The sequence below is a fragment of the Danaus plexippus genome (genome assembly GCF_018135715.1).
Source record: "Danaus plexippus chromosome 3 unlocalized genomic scaffold, MEX_DaPlex mxdp_25, whole genome shotgun sequence".
NCBI lineage: Eukaryota > Metazoa > Arthropoda > Insecta > Lepidoptera > Nymphalidae > Danaus > Danaus plexippus.
The window spans coordinates 3,209,637-3,230,823 of NW_026869844.1; the positions used below are offsets into that span (position 1 = coordinate 3,209,637).

The 21,187-nt window shown below is 29.4% G+C and overlaps 1 protein-coding gene across 2 annotated transcripts in view; it reads left to right on the forward strand.

Moving 5' to 3' along the window:
* Positions 1–272: 272 nt before the first annotated feature.
* Positions 273–21,187, forward strand: part of LOC116766438 (neuroligin-4, Y-linked-like) — a 43,769-nt gene continuing 22,854 nt past the window's right edge. For both annotated transcript variants that reach the window (XM_032656281.2, XM_032656288.2), the window contains exon 1: positions 273–487. The gene's annotated coding sequence lies outside the window, so the exon portion shown is untranslated. The remainder of the gene's footprint in view (positions 488–21,187) is intronic.

Here is a 21,187-nt window from a genome sequence, read left to right on the forward strand (position 1 = left end):
TGAAGTTGATTTAAATTTTTTTACTTTCTAGTATTGTAAATATTAGCATTGCATATCATAACATAGTATAGTAAAATTTCATCTTAATGCTTACATTTTATGTCACAGTTTTAATATTAATTTAGTCCCTACATTGGTAAACAACGCCATCTGTCTACTCCTAAAAGTATCAGCTTTGAAGTCCGCGACGGAGTCACCAACTCCCTCCGTGAAATTAGGTTCGTATATCGTATCACATTTCAGCTTCAGTTGCCGCTCAGACTCCAAAGTGAATGGATGTTGAGGCCACGATTGAAATTTTCGGCATGATTTATTTCGGCATATATTTGCAAAGACGACTCAGGCAATTACTCTAAAAAGAGTGAATTGATTTATTTGTTTATCCCTTTATCGTATTTGTTGCAGCTATGATTAAAAAGTGTCTTAAAGTGCAAAATGTTGATACGTGTTAAGTGGCTAAGTGAGACATCAAAAAGCTCTTCTAAAGGTATGTTTTGTTTAAAAAATGTTTTAAGATTTTTTTCCAAGAAGTGTTTGTATAAGGGATAAGTATCTTTAGAAAAACTTAATTAGGTATCTGACTTTTTAATTTGTGAATACTGGTTTGAAGGAATTGAATCTAAAGATTGAAAAGATTTTTAAGCGTCATATTTATTAAAGAACAGATTTGAATAGGAAGTTTCTAAAATCATTAATTATACAAAAATATTATACCATTTGTGTACATCGAGTAGATGTAATTTTTTTTAGGTACGACTATGATTGTAGCAGGGTCCACTTGTACATGGGTACATATACACATACACATGGGTATATACACATATATGTACACTTAAGTGTGTATATACATATTGATAGGGCTGTAGGATCCAATGGCATTAAATACTATCAATGAAATAAAATTAAGCTTTTTTTTTTGTAACAAATATATACCTTAAAATCATATAATATGTTGTGTTTGTTTTCCATTATCTTCACAAAGTGCATTGTGTTTCTAACAATACGTTGGAAGATGGGGTGTAACCTTTTATTCGTACAGCATATTTCGTGCGAACAATTGTAGGCCTCTAGTTGTCTACACATGTCAAAATAATTAATGTTTTAAAATATTAGTTTTATATTCCATATTAATTTTAAGATTATCCTACATTTAAATTGGGCTTGCTATCTATTTTCTTGTACTTAAAAAGTATTTTAAATATATTATGACATAAAATATAGAATAGCAAAATATATTTTTGTTAATGCATGCCAGGAAATAAAAATATAGACTCATTGTATGAAATCTCAATTAAATAGGAAACTGGTAAGTACTTGCAGGTCTTATTATAAATTTGTTACATGTTGTACGTAAGACGATAATTTCATGATTTATATGAGGTTTATTTTCACTTCATTAATGAGTGAATCTTTAACTTGCTGTTTTCAAAAAAAATATGGTAAATTAAAAGTAAAATAAGATATAGGAATTATTTCAACATATACAAAGGCATCACAAAGTAAAAAAAAACAGCATAGGTAAATCAAAGCGTATTAAATTTGTATTAAATTACATGTGTAATTCCGTCCTTATATAATTACAGAAAAAAGAAATTCTAAGCACAGTTGTTAAAAGCAAAAATAAGCAAATTATTATTTAAAGATTTGACCAACAAAATTACTCATTTTAATGAAAATATTTTCGTATATCGTTTTCTTCCATAAATATCTGAAATTTCTATCTTGACTTTATAAATAGAGGTTAAATATCAAAAAAATCCGGGCAAAACTTTCGGAATCAAAAATATACAAAGCGTTTGACTTTACTTTCGCTGACAGGTTCCGTTTTCGTATAATCTAAAAAGCGCTTGCCCAAGGGAAAGTCACTTTTACGTAGTGGGCCACAAACATTTTGCTGTATAGTAGAAACATAATAAGAAAATGCCTGGAAATCAAATTTAAATTGTAAAACAAATGTGCTGGGATTTTAAAATACAGAAACTATTTTTTTGATATGAATTTAAAATATCCAAACTAATTTCATGGCAATTAAAGTTTTTTTTCCTTCAATTATTTTATACAACTTAATATTAACTGTTATGTAATATTTATTTATCACATAATAAAATTCTTTCTATAAAGTAATGCAATTTGTTAGAATCACCACTTGTTTTGAGTATTAAAAAATATTTTTAACTATTAGTCAGACAACCACACGAAACTAGGCAACCCATTGTAAGTGGAAACTATCGTACGAAAATGCCAGTCTTATTTTATATAAAATACCAGCTTCCCGGAATATGGGGCTTTCAATAGGATAAAAGGTCAAACAGAGTGGAATAGAAATATAAAAAAAGACGGTCATATAACGTATAGTTTATATGAGCACTGTCAATTTATATAATTAATTTTATTCCTAGTAAATAAATGTAATGGATTTAATTAAAAGTCAAACGTTTGTGTTTTTTATGTACTTTTTCTTAACGAATATTGAGTTCTGGGAGCAATTTTTCATAAATCATACAATATATATATATATATATATTTCATTATATGTCATATAATTAAGAAATAGTATGTTAATTACATTGCGGTTAACGAATCCAAAATAACTTAAAATATTTTCTTCTAAAGTAAAAATATAAATAGCTAAGAGATGACATGATTCAAGATCATAAAGCTCTCGAATTTATTACAGAGATTGGAATATATTAGAAAATCTTTATTAATTTTAGTACAGATTTAAAAATATTTAAAGTATCAAATTACAAATATATCTTATTTTTAAATTAACTCAAAGAAATCACAAAAAATATTCATATAAACTCTATACAACTTTGACCATTACATTGAACAAAACATATTTTTAAAAAGATACAGTTTTATATTTAAAAACTTGAATCGAAGTTCTTTTTTATTTGATATTTCAAACAATGCCTATTCCACTAAAAAGGTTTTGTTTTAAAATAATATTTAGAAAGATCTTTTCATATTTGAAAAAGTTATGTGTTCCTAATTTTTTCAGTACAATTGTAGCGTTTCGTTAAAAGTAAAGGTTTTAGTATTTCACTGACCATATAAGTCGCCTTAAAAAGATCCAAATTCTTCGGAAGCAAGACAATTGTTTTATTGGCTTTTGAGTTTAATATAAATTCCAGCGAACACTTTATGAGATCTCTTTTCTTTTTGGATTTTGATAAGGAACGAAATTACTCTAAGAATAAAAAAAATATATATACTTCCAAGGTAGTAATGACAACTACATTTGTAGTATTTACGTCTTTGGAGAAGGTAGTCATAGAGATAAGCTTCATCTTTCAAGTAATTTTTTTTCTTTCACACTTTTCAAGATTTGCAAGTCAATAAAAAACGTTTTTATATTCATAAATCAGTTTAAGATACAGTAAAATCAATAAATAATGACTATATACATATATAATATTTCCACAACTGCTCTTAAAATACAATACGCGACAATTTTCAAATAATATAATTATTATAAAATGTTTATATTCATTGACAATCGATAATTAAATTTCTACTTAAACGTATCTTATTTAAATTGTCAATGACTTATTCCGTATTAATATCATATTTTAGTCATAAGATTTCGTTTAATATTTGAGTTGTGAGGTTCAAATATTAGAACCCACATATTGGAAGCGTCACATTACATATAATAATGCTATTGTGTCACCCTAATTGCGCTCGAACCGAAGTTGCGGAGTTGAAATTTTGAAATGAATCGCGATCTATTGTCCCCCGCTACAATGCTTTTCAGCTAAATTTATTCCTAGTACGCTGTATGATATATAACGCTGCTAACTCAATATGGTGGCTGAAATCGTCAGAGTTGATGATAAAGTTGTCTTCCTAAACTTATAGCAGAGAATTAAATTCAGATTAATCAATAATCACAATTATCAACAGAGTTAAAAGTGTATACAATAAGTGAAACCAATTATAATAGCATATTACTCTCAAGAAGGGTTGGTATTAAAAGCGTAGCCCATTCTAATATCCATTCTCATTTACAGTCGTATTCGTTACTTTGTTTATTTGTTCGATAATATCTTTAAAGTTCTAATCTCGAAGTTAATAATTCTATTACACTTAATTAACTTTGTTTATTACGCCACAGCTACAAACTAAAATTGAGGCTTTTTGGGTCATGCCATAACGGGTCAAATAGGGTAAATAGTACCTTGGGGGCCTCGACAACTTTAATTTAGATTGAGTTTTAGAATACAGAATATTGTTTCTAAATTTGTTTTCTTATAATACCATTTCATAATTAAGGCTAAATCGTATTTTTCTTATGGTTTTGTAGCTTTTTTATTCGTTCTTGTATGATAAGACTCAGGGTTTAATTTAAAATAGTATTAAAAAGTACTCCCTATAAATTTAAATACGGTCGCTATAATATTATATCTGAATCTATCCAGAATAATTAATAAAGTATAATTCCATTTGAGTTATTCGAATAATCTGATATGAATAATTTAATATCTTTACTTACTTTAATTTTCACGTGTAGGCAATGTAGATTGTTTTGTTAATTACGTGTGACTTAAATTTAGACTTGAAAAACGATCTAAAAAGTTTTAAATTGGAATTAATTTGTTGCAATGGAAGTTTCAATAGAAAATTTTTATAGGATGAGAAAGTTGAAAGTACGAAATGGTCTGTGATATTTATGTGGTTGTCCTGCATGATTTTTGTCTCAGGAATCATAGTATTTCGGGAAAGAAAAAAAGAAACCATAGGACTGCAACGGAAGAGGAAGAGGGATTGCATTTATAGAACGAAACACGGGTGTAACAATCACTTCACTCGGATGTTTTTGGAAGAGAACTACATTAGTAAGCCAGCTGAAGAAACAAACCATCATCATCATTATCATCATCAGCCTATCGAAGCCCACTGCTGAGCAAAGGCCTCTTCTCACATGGAGAAGGCTAGAGCATTAATCGCCACGCTTGCTCAAGATAGGTTGGCGATTTCAATCTTATACTTTCTAATTATAAGATTGAAATCGCCAATTGAATTAGAAATTATAAGACCAGGTTACCTCACGATGTTTTCCTTCACTGTTTGTCAGTGGTGTCTAAATACTCTTAGAAAGGACATATGATTCGGAAAAGATCACATTGGTACTTGCCAGGTTTCGAACCCGCGCCCTCACGTATGAGAGGCGGGCCTTTTAACCTCCAGGCCACCACGACTAAGAAACAAACGGAATCAGAGAAATTTACTAAAGACAGTTAAGCAAATTATTGTTTCTCGCCATACTCATATTTTTCTTTGCCAAGGCAAATCTATAAACTGGATAAAATATTGAAACCCTAGCGAATTAAGGCCACTTAAATGCGTCCTTTAATAGTGGATTGGAATCTTTGGGTTTGGGACTTCTTGAGACCTTTGCAGTCTCTTGGAGTAGGAGAAAAATAAAGATTTATACTCAACTTATATATGTCGCGCCGACAGCTTTCTCGTATCGAAAATATTCCTTTTCGTGTTTTCGTTCATTATAATTGTTTTCAAACTACCCACTTCACCGATGTTAATAATTTTATTAATACATCAGGTGATTAGTTTTTTCCAAGTACCCACAATTGTAATACAGAATTTACCATATAAAAGTCAAAGCATAATCGTACTGAATTCATTCTACATTGGTCGCTCTTAGGAGCCACAGTGGTAGAATCTCCGCTATACAATTCTTGACATTCATTGTAAGAATTTGTTAGCAATAAACAAGTATCATTTTGAGTAAAGACTATCTTTGCTTCAAAATGGAAGCCTGTCCATCGTCATCGGTACTTAACGCCCAGACTCGAAAGCCTTTTAAAGGACTAGGGTCTTGGCCAAGGTTCCATGAGGATCCCCTCGCTCTCACATATACATTTTTGTCTATGCTGGACACGTAGGAGTTTATTATGAACATTAATGAACAATAATTTTAAACTTACTATGTTAAATAATGCATATATTTGCATAAAGATAACTTTATTTTGTATTTCGTCAAGGAATCATGTGTTCATTAAAATGAAAAATATCAATTACTTTACTTGTTATGAATGTAAAAGGATTGATAGGTGCCTTTCCCAATTTCAATTAAAAGATATCAAAGGTGCTTGTACAAATGTATACATATGTATATAAATAAATAAATATTTTACATAAAAAAGCGAGTTCATGTATATAAATAATAAATACAATTCCATTAGCATGCGATACGAATTTTATAAGAGTTTTAGAATATCAAATTGTACGTGAATAGTCTATAGAAATACTTGAAGTGAAACTCCACTCAATTTGAATGATAATAACATAACTAAATTAATTACCTTTATAAATTTCAATTGGAATCCGTCCTATTGAAATCCATTTTAATTTGTAAAATAAAGTAGCAACCTAAAAGTTTATAATGTTAACTTAATTAGAATTTTGTTTCAGTATTGTAATTTAATTCAATTTTCCGTACCAATAAATCAGAAGTATTTCCACAGCATATTAATTTCTGTAATAATTTTATAAACAATATGGTTTTGCAGAATAAACACCTATATAACGATAATAAGAAGTACTTTTTCATCTTACTTATATTAAATTTGTAGAGAGGTCAATTCTGTACATGAAAGATATTTTTAAAATAACTATCAGGGGGTGATTAGTCATCGATACTGATGCCAATAATGCAATCAGTAAATTTTTTGTCTGTCTGTCTGTATGTATGTCCTTTATAGAAACAAAAACTACTCGACGGATTTTAACGAAACTTGGTACGATAATTTTTCATACTCTTGGGCGGGTTATAGTATACTTTTCATTACGCTACAATCAATAGGAGCAGAACAGTGAAGGGAAATGTTAGGAAAACAGGATAAATTACTTCATTTTTGAAGCTTCCGTCGCGTAGGCAGCCTTAATGGTTAAGCTACATAGAAATCATGTATAATGGTAATATTTTACAAAAAATTATACAATAAATATCCCAAAACAGCATTAAGTCTATCTTTTATGGTTGACTCACAAAAACACTAGTAACTGCCGATAGCTTAACAGTTCGCAGCTTTCTCACCTTTATAATATTCTAACTAATTCCTAATTAAAAAAATGACATAATTACCTATTCAATAAAAAAATAATCATAGAAATCGGTATAGAACACCAAACTTGTACATGAAATACGCTAATTAGCCATCGCGCAGGAATACTGAATCATGCTATAAGAATTAATTTTGCGTTACGGTTACCGCGCTCACTACGGTTCGCGACGGTAGGGTAAAAAGGCAGGAGGCGAGCGCAAGCTTCATTTAATATTTGGCTTTTGAATCTTTCAGAGTATTCGACTTTATTGACAGACAATTATTGATATTATAAACCGTGCTTATCAGCGTGACTTTTAGTCTTTAAATAGTTTATTTTAATTTTTTGTGTTTTTTTTTTTTTTTATAAAATAGTCGTTAGTTGTTTTGTTTGTGTTTAAGTATGCGTTCAAATCCCAAATTATTAATAGTTTCCATTTTATTTTATTTAAGGTGAAGTAGTAGGCATAGATTTTTAGATACCGATAGGTTAGTTTTGGCTAATTTATGTTCATTTTTTTTTTGTGATGAGTAGGTAAAAGCGTAGATGCCTAATTTCATTTCTTTTTCTGTTGTAAGTTGTACATATTTCTGGGTCTAGTTCTATTAGAATATTTAAGTTTAAATAGGGACTTAGATTTTTAGTGTAAGGTAGCTATAATAAGGCCCTCTAACGTAAGTTATTTTGTTAGGTAACTGACAGCCTTTCAGTTACCGTCTATTAAAAATTAAATACACAATGCCACCTAAAAAAACTTATCTTTATCTCTAACTTCAAGCCAAGCTAAGAGAATGAGAGTAAAGAGTTCTCAAGAATTCGCAGAGGAAAGAACACATTGGTTAAACTCTATGAGAGTTAGTGCCTTAACTTCTCGACCCATGAAAGCTCTCCAGAGAGATGTGATTAGCAGTTGACAGAGCGAGACTAGCTATATCGCGGGCATCTCAAAGCTCTTCTCAATGAGAGCTCAGGCGAACCATTGACAGAGACCAACATGTGTTATCCCGAGAAGCTGAAACTGCTTCACAAAAAGAATTGCGGCTCACGGCTGACCGCAAACAGCATACATTATCTCGCGAGTCCGAAACCTTCACTGAGAGAGAATAACGACTTACAGCTGATCTTGAACGTCATATTTTATCTGGAGAATCTGAAACTTTTACTCTATATGAAGACGGTTTGACAAATGATAGGGTGCACCATAACATTATTCGATCTCTTGAAGATAAACATGAGCATGAGCAACGACTAGAGTTGGGACGCGATTATTACAATTCTTTGAGTCAGGAACGATTAATAACTTTGCCTAATGAAAGATTAAGAATTGCAAACATTCGGTCTCTTGAAACAGATGAACAGCAAGAGGCCCGTCTTACTGCAGACAGATTTCGACTAAGATGTTCACATAGGACATTAATCTACAAATTCGGTGGCGTGGTCTGACAAATATAAAAGTCAGTTTGCTTATAACCTCTCAACTAATTACAGATCATCTTACGTAATAGGCGATATGAAAGCAGTGTGTTGTTTTTGTAATGCTTCAAAATGGAGTTGGGAGTCTGCTGATTTCTGTTGTTTTGAATGTAAAATAAATTTGCCTTCAAATGCAAATAGTGATAATTCTTGGCTATAAGAAAGTTCCATTTCAAATCCTCGCAAAGACCAGTCATCTGAGATTTTTAATAAAATACCGTCTAATATACAGGGGAAAAGCAAAGTTTCTAGTTGAACTATAAACTTTGATTTCCCCCTATTCCCGGTATCGATGTGTTATGCAATGACAATTAATAAGGCTAAGGGCAGACTTTTCGTGTTGCTAGAGTAGATCTCGGTGTCAGTTGTTTCCCGCATGGTCAGTTATACGTCAGTCTTTCCCGGGTTAGCCGTTCTAGAAATCTTTATGTTAAGTGCCGGACGGGTCAACTTCCAACACAGTTTAACCGGAAGCTGGATTGAAGTATTTTCGTTCCATAAATACTTAAGCCTCATGCGAAAGTGATCTAAACAATATAAGCAATACATTAACTTAATAACAAAGAGGAGTTACACGCTGCCGGAGTTGCGGGCACAGCTATTAATAATAATATTCAGCTGTTCCTTATATTTTTCAACAGTATTGTGGATTGACTTATTATATTGCCTTACTAAAATACGAAAGTTAATCTATATGTTACATAAAAATCACTAAACTCTGAGGAAGGACATTTACGAATATTACTACTACTACTTCTACTTTTTGAGAAAAACGACAGAAACGCGGAAGCAGTCGCGGGCAAAAGCTAGTATCATAAATAATTATCATACCTATTTATTATTTAAAACACTTTAAATTCTTTAAAATTAATCATTATCATAATTCACTATGATATATTGACACAAAAATTATTATATAATCGCTTCAGACTACAGATATTTAAAATGTGTATAAAAATTAGAATGAACAATAGTTTGAAGCATAAAAATGTATTTTCTTCTACAAATTCCTCATTGCGGACGAAATATGTACATGCTCATTATTTTTACAAAACTTATTTATGATGATCAGTTTGTCGTTTTATTGTACCTTATATTCATCATATAATTTATTTCAGTTCAATTTGTTTTTCAAATTATCCCTTGTTTAAAAAGATATTTGCAGTCGTAAATATTTCTTCGTTTCTTTGAGTACCGTATATATTGTTTGTTGGCTTTTGAATCTCCATAGTTAAGTGTTTAAAAACAAGTAGCAAGAATATTGAAAGAGAAATTATAATGTTTTCAAAAACCGCATTAAATAAGTAATAAACGCGTGACAATAACAAAAAAAATGAGCAGGGAGTGAGCGGCACTTGATTCTTTCATACACCTGTTCCTAGGCATGTTTATCGTACTTATTTTATACCATAGAAATGTTTATATTTGTATCAATAAATAATTATTATCTTATAAATAAAAATAATCAAAATTACATTTGAACTAGTTAAAGCTTATTAAGGTCGAAGTTCTATTAACTCTCAACATAATAGCAATTTGATTAAAATAAAAATTGCACGGAATACAATAATTCCATACAATGCCAGTGAAACAAATGCCGGAAATTTTTTATACTAATTACGTCTAGTGGAACAATTTTGAACATGGTAATTAATAACTATATTTGACACTACTTTTTTAAAAGGAATACCCTCTTTTCTTGTAATTAAAATTGCCTCAGTTCAATTTATATTTTATTTTTTATATATTCCTCCGTGAATTTTTGGCTTGTCATCTTTTCCAAGCTAGATCTGTATGTTATAAATAGCAAATATATCTTACATTTTAATTTTTAATATACAAATGTTTCCCAATCAATAAAGATAATACACTCCCAATAATGATATGAATTATTTTCGCGTGTACTCATGAGACAAAGGTTAATCTCGTCATAAAACCCAGTATTACATAACATCTTTTAACTAAAACTCTTAGAAAAAAGTTCGAAAGAACTTATTTAAAATAGTCATATCGAAATCACTTGTAAGAGATGTCGCGTATTACAAAAAAATAAATAGATTTACGACCAGTAAAAAAGATATATAAATTGTAACCCACCATTTATTATATAATGAACATGGGATGAACCTTGTTACAATCAATTTCTTGTTATTAAAAATTAAATCATGGGTATTTTTTTTAATTATTGTCTCCTATAATGAACAAAATTGGAGGAGCCTTTTACCCATGTGAAGAGATTTCTTCTTATTGAAAAATAATAATAATTATAAATAGAAAACACAGACATTAAATATTCGAATAAGGAATATAAAAAAAATACCACCAGAAAGATTTTTGTACAGTGTTAAGCAAAAAAAAATTAGACTTAATTGAAATATTTTTGCTACATTATAAGTTGAAGAATAATGTTTTTAACATAAAATAAATTTCGAGATAAAACTTGAATCAAAATTTTCTTTATAAATTTAGTATTTGACCTTTAATTCTAATAATTTTGATTTTTATTTATTTTAAGTAGTGTTTTACCTTCAGTGTCACGCCTTTATATTGAGAATTGCATCTGCACCTAAACAAATATTAAAAAAGCTGTCCTAGGCACTTCCGATTGATTTTCTTTTCATATATTTCACTTTTGATATGTTTCCAGACCCATTGATTTATTTATTTATTTTTTATGAGAAAGCTGGCAAACGAGCAGATGGTCAGTAGTGTCCGTCGCCACATACTTGGTTGCATCCGTAACATCTACATATGTATCTTGATTGTTGAGGATAAGGTAGGGGTGGGAATAAGGAAATAGCAGGAAAGGGTGGGAACAGGGAAAGGACAACCGGGTCTCTCACACATCTGACGAAACGCAGCCACTAAAGACTACTTCACGCCAATCTTCTGTGAGAGGGTGGTACTTACCCGGTCGAACCAGCCCATGTTCGCGCTGTAGTAACTTGACCACAGCTGGGATCTACCACATAACGAATTTTCTTATATAATATGGAAACTAACCACCAGCAGATTTTGAAAACTAACAGCTATTGTTACTGTAAAATACGGGTATAATCCAATAGTTTTCTTAAGGTGGAGAAAAAAAATGTATATAATATATCTTTGGTTAGGCACCTGTTTAATAAAATAGATGAAAACTCAACGTTTTGAAAGGCAAATCGCTATACTCTCGTGCACAACATTTTAATAAATTCGATGACAGGTACCAGGTGTTTTCTAAGACCACAATGTTTGCACAACGGAACCAATTTTCTACTCGGAGCGCCTCATGAAAAAGGTATAAGCGCTTGCTTCCTCAACATTGTTCTCTGGTTCGCTTAAAATATTGTGGTGAATTGCGTGAGAATAAGTTTCATAATTGTCCTTTCATTTCAAAACCAGATAACGGATACCTTGTTCGTGTAAGGCTTGGATTGTGAAAGTAGATTTCTTTATTCTACCTTAATGGTAATTGAGTTAGCGGTAATGAATGCGAATTTTTTTTCTTCGGGTTAAAGAAGATTTTTTTATGCGAATAATGTCTGTTTATGGGTCAAGTTTAAGTCGACAACAATTTGATAATTCTTGATTTTTTTTATATATATGTACCTAATCATAAAATCTACATCGATTTATTTTACAATTAAATATAAAATGTTATATTTTAAAAATAATCTTATAACAAAAATTTTAAAACTCAGTCACGTTCAATTAAATCTAGTGAAAAATCAAAAGGGTCGTTCATTTAAAGGTATTGGATTTCTTCTTGACGGATCAAATTGATTGGTATGGCAGATGCTTGAAAAGATTAAAGTTCAACATTTTTTTGAGTCTTAAGTTTTAGGAATATATTAAGTTACGATTTCATATTCTTAAACGAGACATTCCAATTTCTCTACTCAGTTGATGATGCTAAGAGAGTTTAATAGGTAATGTTTGTTGAACGTTTTATAAAATATTTCTCACGTATTCAATTATTTTTTATCGTTTTACCAACTTATGTTATACCAAATGTAGTGTGTAACATAGTTATTTAATAAACTAAAAGCACAATAGTCAACAGAACTTATAAACATTATTGGGGTCGTTTTTATAAAAAATTAAAAAATGCTTACATCATTTCAGTACTAAAATGTCAGTTATTTTTTAATTGACGTAAAATATTTTACTATTACTCCAGTGACATGTCCATAATAAAGTTGTTTTGTTAAAGTAATAATTCGAAGCGAGCATTTAGCTTATTAAGATCCTAAAACTGTCATTACATGCTGTATTGTTCAACAGAATGACATTATAATTTTCGGTAAATGATTTGTTTATTAACGGTAATTAATATATACCTCTCATTCATTTTTAACTTTGCAATTATTATTTAACTTGCAGATTTGAAAATTAAAAAAAAAACCAATTCATATAAATAACCCGCCAGCAGCTTACCCGCGTGTAATCAGTCCACGGTGACAGGTTAAGGGGCTTAGCAAATAGGATTATTCAAGATTTAATATTTTTGCCGTCACCACCTGCGGTTGACGCAGGTCACCTGTCATCCAAGTCAGCTTAGATGTTTTTTCCCTATATCTATGGTATTATTTATTGTACTTCTAATTTAACATATAATTTTCAACCTAGATTTTAAAAATGCCATATTTTCTTATGATTACTAATGAAAATATAGTTTAAACTATTTATACAAAAAATCTACCGGTCAGAATTGTAGTCTATATAATAAATAAATTAATGTCACCTGCCACCATTACAAATATTATGTAGAATAGATATATCGATAAAATTTTATGTTAAAGGTATTATATATCATCTATGCTGAATATAAACTGAATATAGAGGAAGCTTTATATAGTAACGGGTTATGATGTGATAATTCCAAATATGAAAATAAGCTTATAATGTCCATTGTATATACAATTATTAAAAAAAAAATCACAACATGTTAATCTAAACAAATTTCATGTTATGAGATGTTATATATATTAAATGTCTAAGTAAGAATTTCAGAAGTACTAGTAGTTTTACCTGAGAGATGAGTGTAATAAATTTGATGTTTTTTCCTTCCGAGTATATAAGATTTTGCTTGAGATCTGAACGTCTTAAATCGCGTAACAAATTTATGTAGTTAAGAAATCAACCTGATGTTGAAATTCAGACGCTAAGAGGCTTTTTACATATTTCTTTAAAGGAAATAATTTGTCATATTTTGTGTCCAACCGATTTTGTAATCCGTAAATGGGTAATGATAAAATATTGTCGTTTCTTTCAACACATATCATATCCTATCATATCATTTGTATAAATAGTCATTTTATAATAATAAATTAAAAACTAATAATATATCCAATGTGCCAGATTGTTATTTTCGTTTCATTTGCGAGTGTGATGAATATAGATTCACCTTTAATCAGTTCGCTATGATCCAAAACGCCGTTCAAGTTCTTTTCATAGATTATATTAGATACAGTAGTAGCAAGTTGTAAAGGTTACCAAAGAATAGTTCCTGCTATTGAAAGTTGAAAGTATGTGGAAAGAAATTCGGGCCATGACCTTTTTGACACACTTCTCACTGACACGCCTAGTCCATTTTCTCTATACAGTGGGCTTTATTACTATCACGTGCGCCATTCATATAGATTTTTTTATAAAGGATTACAGGGGATACGGTTTTCAGGTTTCTTTTCGTCCTTTTATGTTTTCAGTACCCATTTTTAATCTGTTTTGATGTGTCATTTTTTATTTTACCATACATATATATATGTGTGACTATAATGCACTGGCCTAAACATTCTCCTAACGTGTTTCCCTTCATTCTTTCCGAGAAAGCAAAAGATTAAGAATTGTTACTTACCGTAGTTGCTATTAGAGGGTATTATATATGTATTACTTCTTCTAAATTTTATTTTGTAGTGTATATTTTACATTCATTATGCTCGCACTTTGGCCTGTAATAAGAGTATCTCTATCTAAAAATCTCTAATAAGAGAAAGACACAAAGATGTAAATTTAACAGTAACAAATATGTAATCATAATGTACAAAGAGCTTATTTCTTCGTTTGTTGTCATAACATATTCTAATCTTAAGACTTTTATTTGGTTTACAATACTATGAGTAACGATGATTTTCATGATTTTATCTGCCTTTTATTTAAATTTCCTTAAAACTTACTTATCATGCTATTCAGAGTATATTGAATATCAAAAGGCAGAACTTGAGATTACTAATGCTGATTTAAGGAAATAAGTATTATGTAATTAAAAACAAAATATTTAACTTACAATATGAAAGACATATTTTTAAAAATTACACTAAGCAAGGTTTTTTTTATTTTGTGTTCTTTTAATTACGGATAGCCCTGGAAATTTTAAGTCGCTCGCTAAATAACGAACGTAACGAAATTCTGTGCAGAATTTAATCTAGCATTCTTTTTCTGATTGGTTTTGCACTAGAAATAAATGAGCACTAAAATCTTTTAAAATTTAATCCCAACTGAACTTTATTAATGGAAGCTCTACTTAATGCAATATTATAAATAATTTGTGCTTAAATGCACAATATTTACTACAGTAGCCAATTTTTGTTTTAAAAAAAATACGAATAAGATACTCGTTAATTCATTCAAATCTGTTTCTTATATGAAATGTATATTGTACGCTTCGTACCACAGAGTAAGTATCCTGATTTAATAATGTAGACATGATTTGTGAACCAGATGTTTGATAAGAACATGAATCCCGTATTATATTTTAGAATGATGTTGAAGTAATGCTACGTAAAATGTTTTATGTTGTAATTTTTGAATTTCGTGACTCTTTATTATATAGATCGGAAGTAAATTGTAAGGTTGAGATATGTAATAAGATGTCAAAATTAAGCTGTTATTGCCGCCTTTACTGCAAAATTATTAAGGCATTAAGGAAAATACCAATCTCAGTTATACTCAAACGTGAATTGAAAAATCATGCAAATATTTTAGAACGTGAGGGAAATTGAGCAGGTTTTCTCTCTACGTTGCTTTAGAGTGACTGTGAAAACATGTTATAAATTTTGACAGCTTGAATGGTAACGAGGGTTTAGTCTCACTTCCCTTTTCTATTCTGGTACAGAATTAGCCATATCAGTCTCATCCAACATTTTGTAATTTGTTGTCGTAAGTTGATTTGTTATCTCTTAAAACAATAAAAAGAATCGGGAAACACAATATATAAAAATAGTAACAGATTTTACAATTATATTGGTTCGTGATTGTTACGTTTTATACCACGACATTATAGTTTACTTCATTGAGTTAAAACGATCAAGACGGTTTAAAATTAAAATAAAATTCGAAAATTATTATCGTTAAAATTCTCCTATACTGATAACAACCATTTCTTTTCATCTAAAACCCATTTATATTCTGAACATATAAATTTTACTGCTATCTTAATTTGATTTCATTTTTTTAATCTGACCAGTCTACACTTGACTAATTACAAAGTTACAAGTGTTTATGCTGACCTAGATTTTACGGATTTATCCGTTTTGACCTTTACAACCCATTTAATATCCTCACTATTAGCTTCCATATCAAATCATGAGATTAGGTAAATTGAATTAGAATAATAGGATTTATCAGCCTACTTAAAACCTTTTCTAGACATCTATTCTATGCAGCCCTTTAAATAATTAAATATTCAATAAACTGATTAATATTATTTAATGATTTTTTGGAATGGAAAATAATGAAAAAATATGTGAGTTTTGAAATTATTAATTTTCAAAAGTATACCTCAAAGCTTTAGAGAATATTGAAATTACGTAGAGATTTTTATTACAAAAAATCAGCTTCAGTTACATTCGGATGGTCTACATGTGACGGTGGTCACGATCATCCATTAAATTCAATTGTAGTACCGACGCGGCCAGTAACCAATCGAATTTGCGTTTATATTGAATCCTAGTGGTCTCAAAAATTTTCCAACTTTTAGATGAATATTCCCCACTTTCCCCATTCCCTTTATTAAGTATTTAAGAATTATCCTTACATAAATATATGATAATGTGTGTAAAGTATTTAACATTTCATCAATTTCAAAAAATAATACGAGTGCAATTTAATTTTAAAATAGCTTCAAATGCTTTAACGTTTCCCATATACCTATCCCATTATTTACATTAAATCTTCTCGAATAAACCTAAATGTAGGAGTACACACTAAAAGGGAGTACAAAATTACTTTCTGTACGGAATTACATGCATAATTTAAGGCTGCTTTATTATTCTGTAAAGTTATATACATATATATTAAGGCATAAAGTATTATTAAAAGTGATAAAATAAATGAATTATCACCATTTATATAAGAAAATGTAAACAAATTTGAAAATAAAGACTCGTGCTTTTTTGGCGAAAGGAACAGCAAGATTACCTTATTTAAGCCTCTAGTGTAGAATTAAGTGCATTTTATTATTTACAACCACATTTATTTGCAATCAATTTGCAACTCAAAAAACGAAAATGAAGAAATTACAAAAAAATGGGAAAACAACAGATAAATTTTTCTTAATATGAGAAAAGGAAATTTTATGGTGCCGAATTAAGTTGGATATAAGCTAAGATTTATTTTGATTTGGTTTTCAACCTGAGTTGCCGCCAAAGGGGCTTCTTGGATAAGAAGAGTTTTTTTTATTTAAACTCTCATAACCGCTTACCTACGTTTTGGTTCGACTTCAACGACAAGCAATAAAGACCCATACATACATACACAAGTTCGCATTTATGATAGTAGCGCGTAACTTTGGCTTAATACATCTAAATGTAATTAAATTTTAAAAAATCTACTACGCATTATTTGTCATTTCACGATTATAGCATTACGGCGAAGTACTTAATCTAAAAGTCATGGCAAAAAATGCTTTACATCATTTTGTAAAGTTGAAACTTTTACATTGCAGATTGCTACCAAGCAAAAATTGCTAACAATCACCGCAACTGACTTTCAGATGAAAAAAGACACATGGAAGTCAATATATCCGTTTGACACCTGAGATGCCACAGAAATACGTACACACGCACAAACATATACAGATTCACACACACACTCAGCGATAGAGACATTGAAGTCTTATAATACCCCTTTTTTGCGCGGGGACTGAAAAGCAAATATTACTAGAACACGTTATAGGACCCAAAATAAAATATTTTTAGTTTAGTAAAATATTAAAGTTAACAATGCTTAAACCACATAAATTAAGTTTAAACCCTGAAAACTACGTGGAACTCATATGTCTTGGTATATACCAAACTAGTAACGGTAAGTTTATTTAATAAATTAAATAATTATTATTTCCATTTTAAAAATAATTTATGATATATTACATATCTGACTGTTGACAAATTCCTATCTTATAACTAGCATAAGCTGTAAAAATAACCGGTTTTATAACAATTTCACTGTAAAATTTTTGTTAGATTATTTTCAAACAGTAAAATATAAAAGTAAAGTATATAACATTTCTGACATTTTTTTAAAATAAAATTTTAACGCTTTCAAAGTTCAAAATGTTTGGCACAGGTGGCAAAGTGTTCTTCTCATAAACGGGAATAAACTAGATACATAGCAAAATGCTGTCGCTTAAAATTTTCATTCAAAATGTTTGAGTTAAAAAAAAGCTCTGCAACTGAAAAGGAGCTTTAAAAGTATTAGGACATAAAAAAGATATAAGTCGGTATACTCAATTACAGTACATTCAGAAACTTCCCTACACCATTTTGGCTGCAGCAAAATTAAGATGGGTAACTGAGTGCACCCTAGAGGCTATTTCGCAAATTGCCCTAAACATTCTACCTCGACCCTTAAGGTTATTTGACCTTAATAATACAGTTGAATTTCTTGTAAGCTTAGATTGAAGTAATTTAATTTATAAATAATCCAAAAATAACTTGTGCATTTCAAAATATATCTGTAATATTTCTTTAAGATTTTGTATTGCAATTTTGTCTAATAAATTTATTTTTATTGTATAAGGATTTCACTTATCAAACTATTTTCATTAATTTATAAGAAAAAAAACTTCTTATTTGACTAGGTCTTTTATTGTATAGACTTCCTGAAATACTGCAAACCGAATTTAGTGAAACATAGCTCACTGTAGCATTCACGGCAATCTTATGTAAAAAGGTAAATGTCGCGGTTCTAGCCCGGTCGTTCGAGCTTCAATAAAATCACTACAATTAAGACTGCCTTACTACCACTGTGATTATATGTACACGTAAAGAGATAGAGGAGGTTTTTATTTTTTTCTCAATTTTAACGTCTTAAAGGAATTATGAGGTAATAAATATAAGTGGTATATAACAATGTATAGACCTACCATTTACTATAGGCAAAAATATCCTTAAGCCTGGTAATATATAGTTACATAGAATAAATATCCTCTTATATTATATGGTACAGTTAAATAAAAGAAATTCCCAGTAAATGTGTCTATTAAGATTTAAACCTACATTATTTTGAATGACGAAGTAGCAGCATCTATTCACCATAAAATCAAAATAACCTATTCGATGACCTATATAGTACATCTGGTGTATCGTTTCCAGTGTAGTTTACATAGAAATGTTTGCTTTATCCGCTCGTTGATATCATAGAAAGATATGAATACTAAATGCTATAGCTTTAGTAAACTCAATATCAGTACAAAAAATACATTTAGAGGGATTGTTTTAGTAAAACGGTACATGAAATTTTTATGTCTAACATTTTTTGATACGAATACAATATTCATGGAAACTTAACTGATTTTATATTCAAATTGAAAATTATCTAAAATTATTTATAATAAAATGTATCGAAAACTATTTATGATAATATTGAAAAAACTTATATAATAACTTGCATAAAAGTTACACTTCTCCGTAAGTAGGAGGGAAATTATGTGAATTTATTGAATTGAGTAAAATATTTACTGAATGTACAGAAACTAGCAAAATCAATTTGTCGATCGTTAAATTTTGCTATCGTTCAAATGAAATCGTTGAAGCACCAAATTGCCAGCTCTCTACGTCGGCTAGTTTCACAGCATTTTTCAAAATTCAAAATATTGTGCATTCGAAGTACCAATATTATTTCCTATTTAGATAGTCGTCGAGGCATCTCATAATTTATGTTTACAATGTCAGAAATCTTTCTCAGTTTATGATTTTACCTGTAAATAACGTGACTGTTTATAATTTAATATATGTATATTAAATATAAAAAATCGAACTTCTTTAAAAAAATATATTTTTTCTAGTCATTAATATTTTCGTGTATAAAAAGAACTATAAATAATAAACTTAATTTGATGTTTAATTTTTATTTCAATCGTAATTTACACATGATTCAATAAAAAAGCAAAATTCTTAGTGTTTCTATGCATCAAGGAGTTTTTTAAACTGCCAGAAAACTATTTTTGAATTTTTTAAACGAAAATATTTTATAATTTACATGTTGTATTATATAAAATTTATAAGCTTATTTTCTTGTTCCAATCAAGTTTTTTCAAAACATTATTTAACGGTAGTAGATCTTGAAAAAATACGGTATAAATCAGTCAGATCGTAAAAGAGTAAAAATGATTTAAAGTGAACGAGAACAGAAATGTATGTATCGGTTAAATATTTGAAATGCTGCCTCGGGCAAATGGGAAAACTGTCAGATGGGACCAAAAATGTGATTGTGTCGAAATATGGAACTAATTTGACTGTAAACCTAAGCTCTTAGTATAAATGTTAAGTAGACATATTCATGAAATAACATTTAGCCATTTTTTGTTTGCTTAGAAAATAAATATTATAATCTTTTATCTGAACAAATAAATAACGGTTGAGTGCTTAGCAATTTTAGTGTGTTATAATAACGTTAACTGTTTTTACGCAACCGACGTATTAATATAAGATATAAATGTACTAAAATATCATTGCACGCAATTCGTGTTTGTCCGCCTCTTAGTTTGTTCCATCAGGTCTTTAAAATGGCTGGAATGTTTTGGCCGGACATTCTGAGGCAGGTGGCTGACGTAATGAGAAATAACTTAAAGCATTTTATTTAAATATAGTTAAGTTTAATCATAAAAATATAAGTAAGAATACAAATAATGTATTGATAAGTTTATTGAAACGACTTATATTTGTTATTGCTAGCAGTATTTAAAATTTTCGGAGATAAACCTTTTATTTTACTTGGCAGTGTTTACATAATTGATGCAATTCACTTTAGAATTAAAGACAAACTTGAAAAGCGAAATCGTTTTGAAGTCTAGTAAATACAATTACGAGCTGCTGTCTCTAATCCTGTTTACATTAAAGCATCTTCGTTATCTGGTGCACTGATTGCTGAAAACATTGAAACAACCAAATATTTAAATAGTAATGGTTCCAGCACCTTCTTATCTAATAAAAAATATTGTGATGTTTGTACTACTGTCTATTTTGGTGATATTTATAGCATGATTCCTATGTGACAGTTCTTTCAAGTTGCGTTGGGATATTCATAAATAAAATCTTGTCATTGTGATTGTGTATATTATATTATGTCTTTTTTTCATAAAATTAAGAACCCATGTATGAAAGATAACTTTAATCGAATTAAATTAAGGTTATTATTAGTTTCAATATATTTTAATTTCATA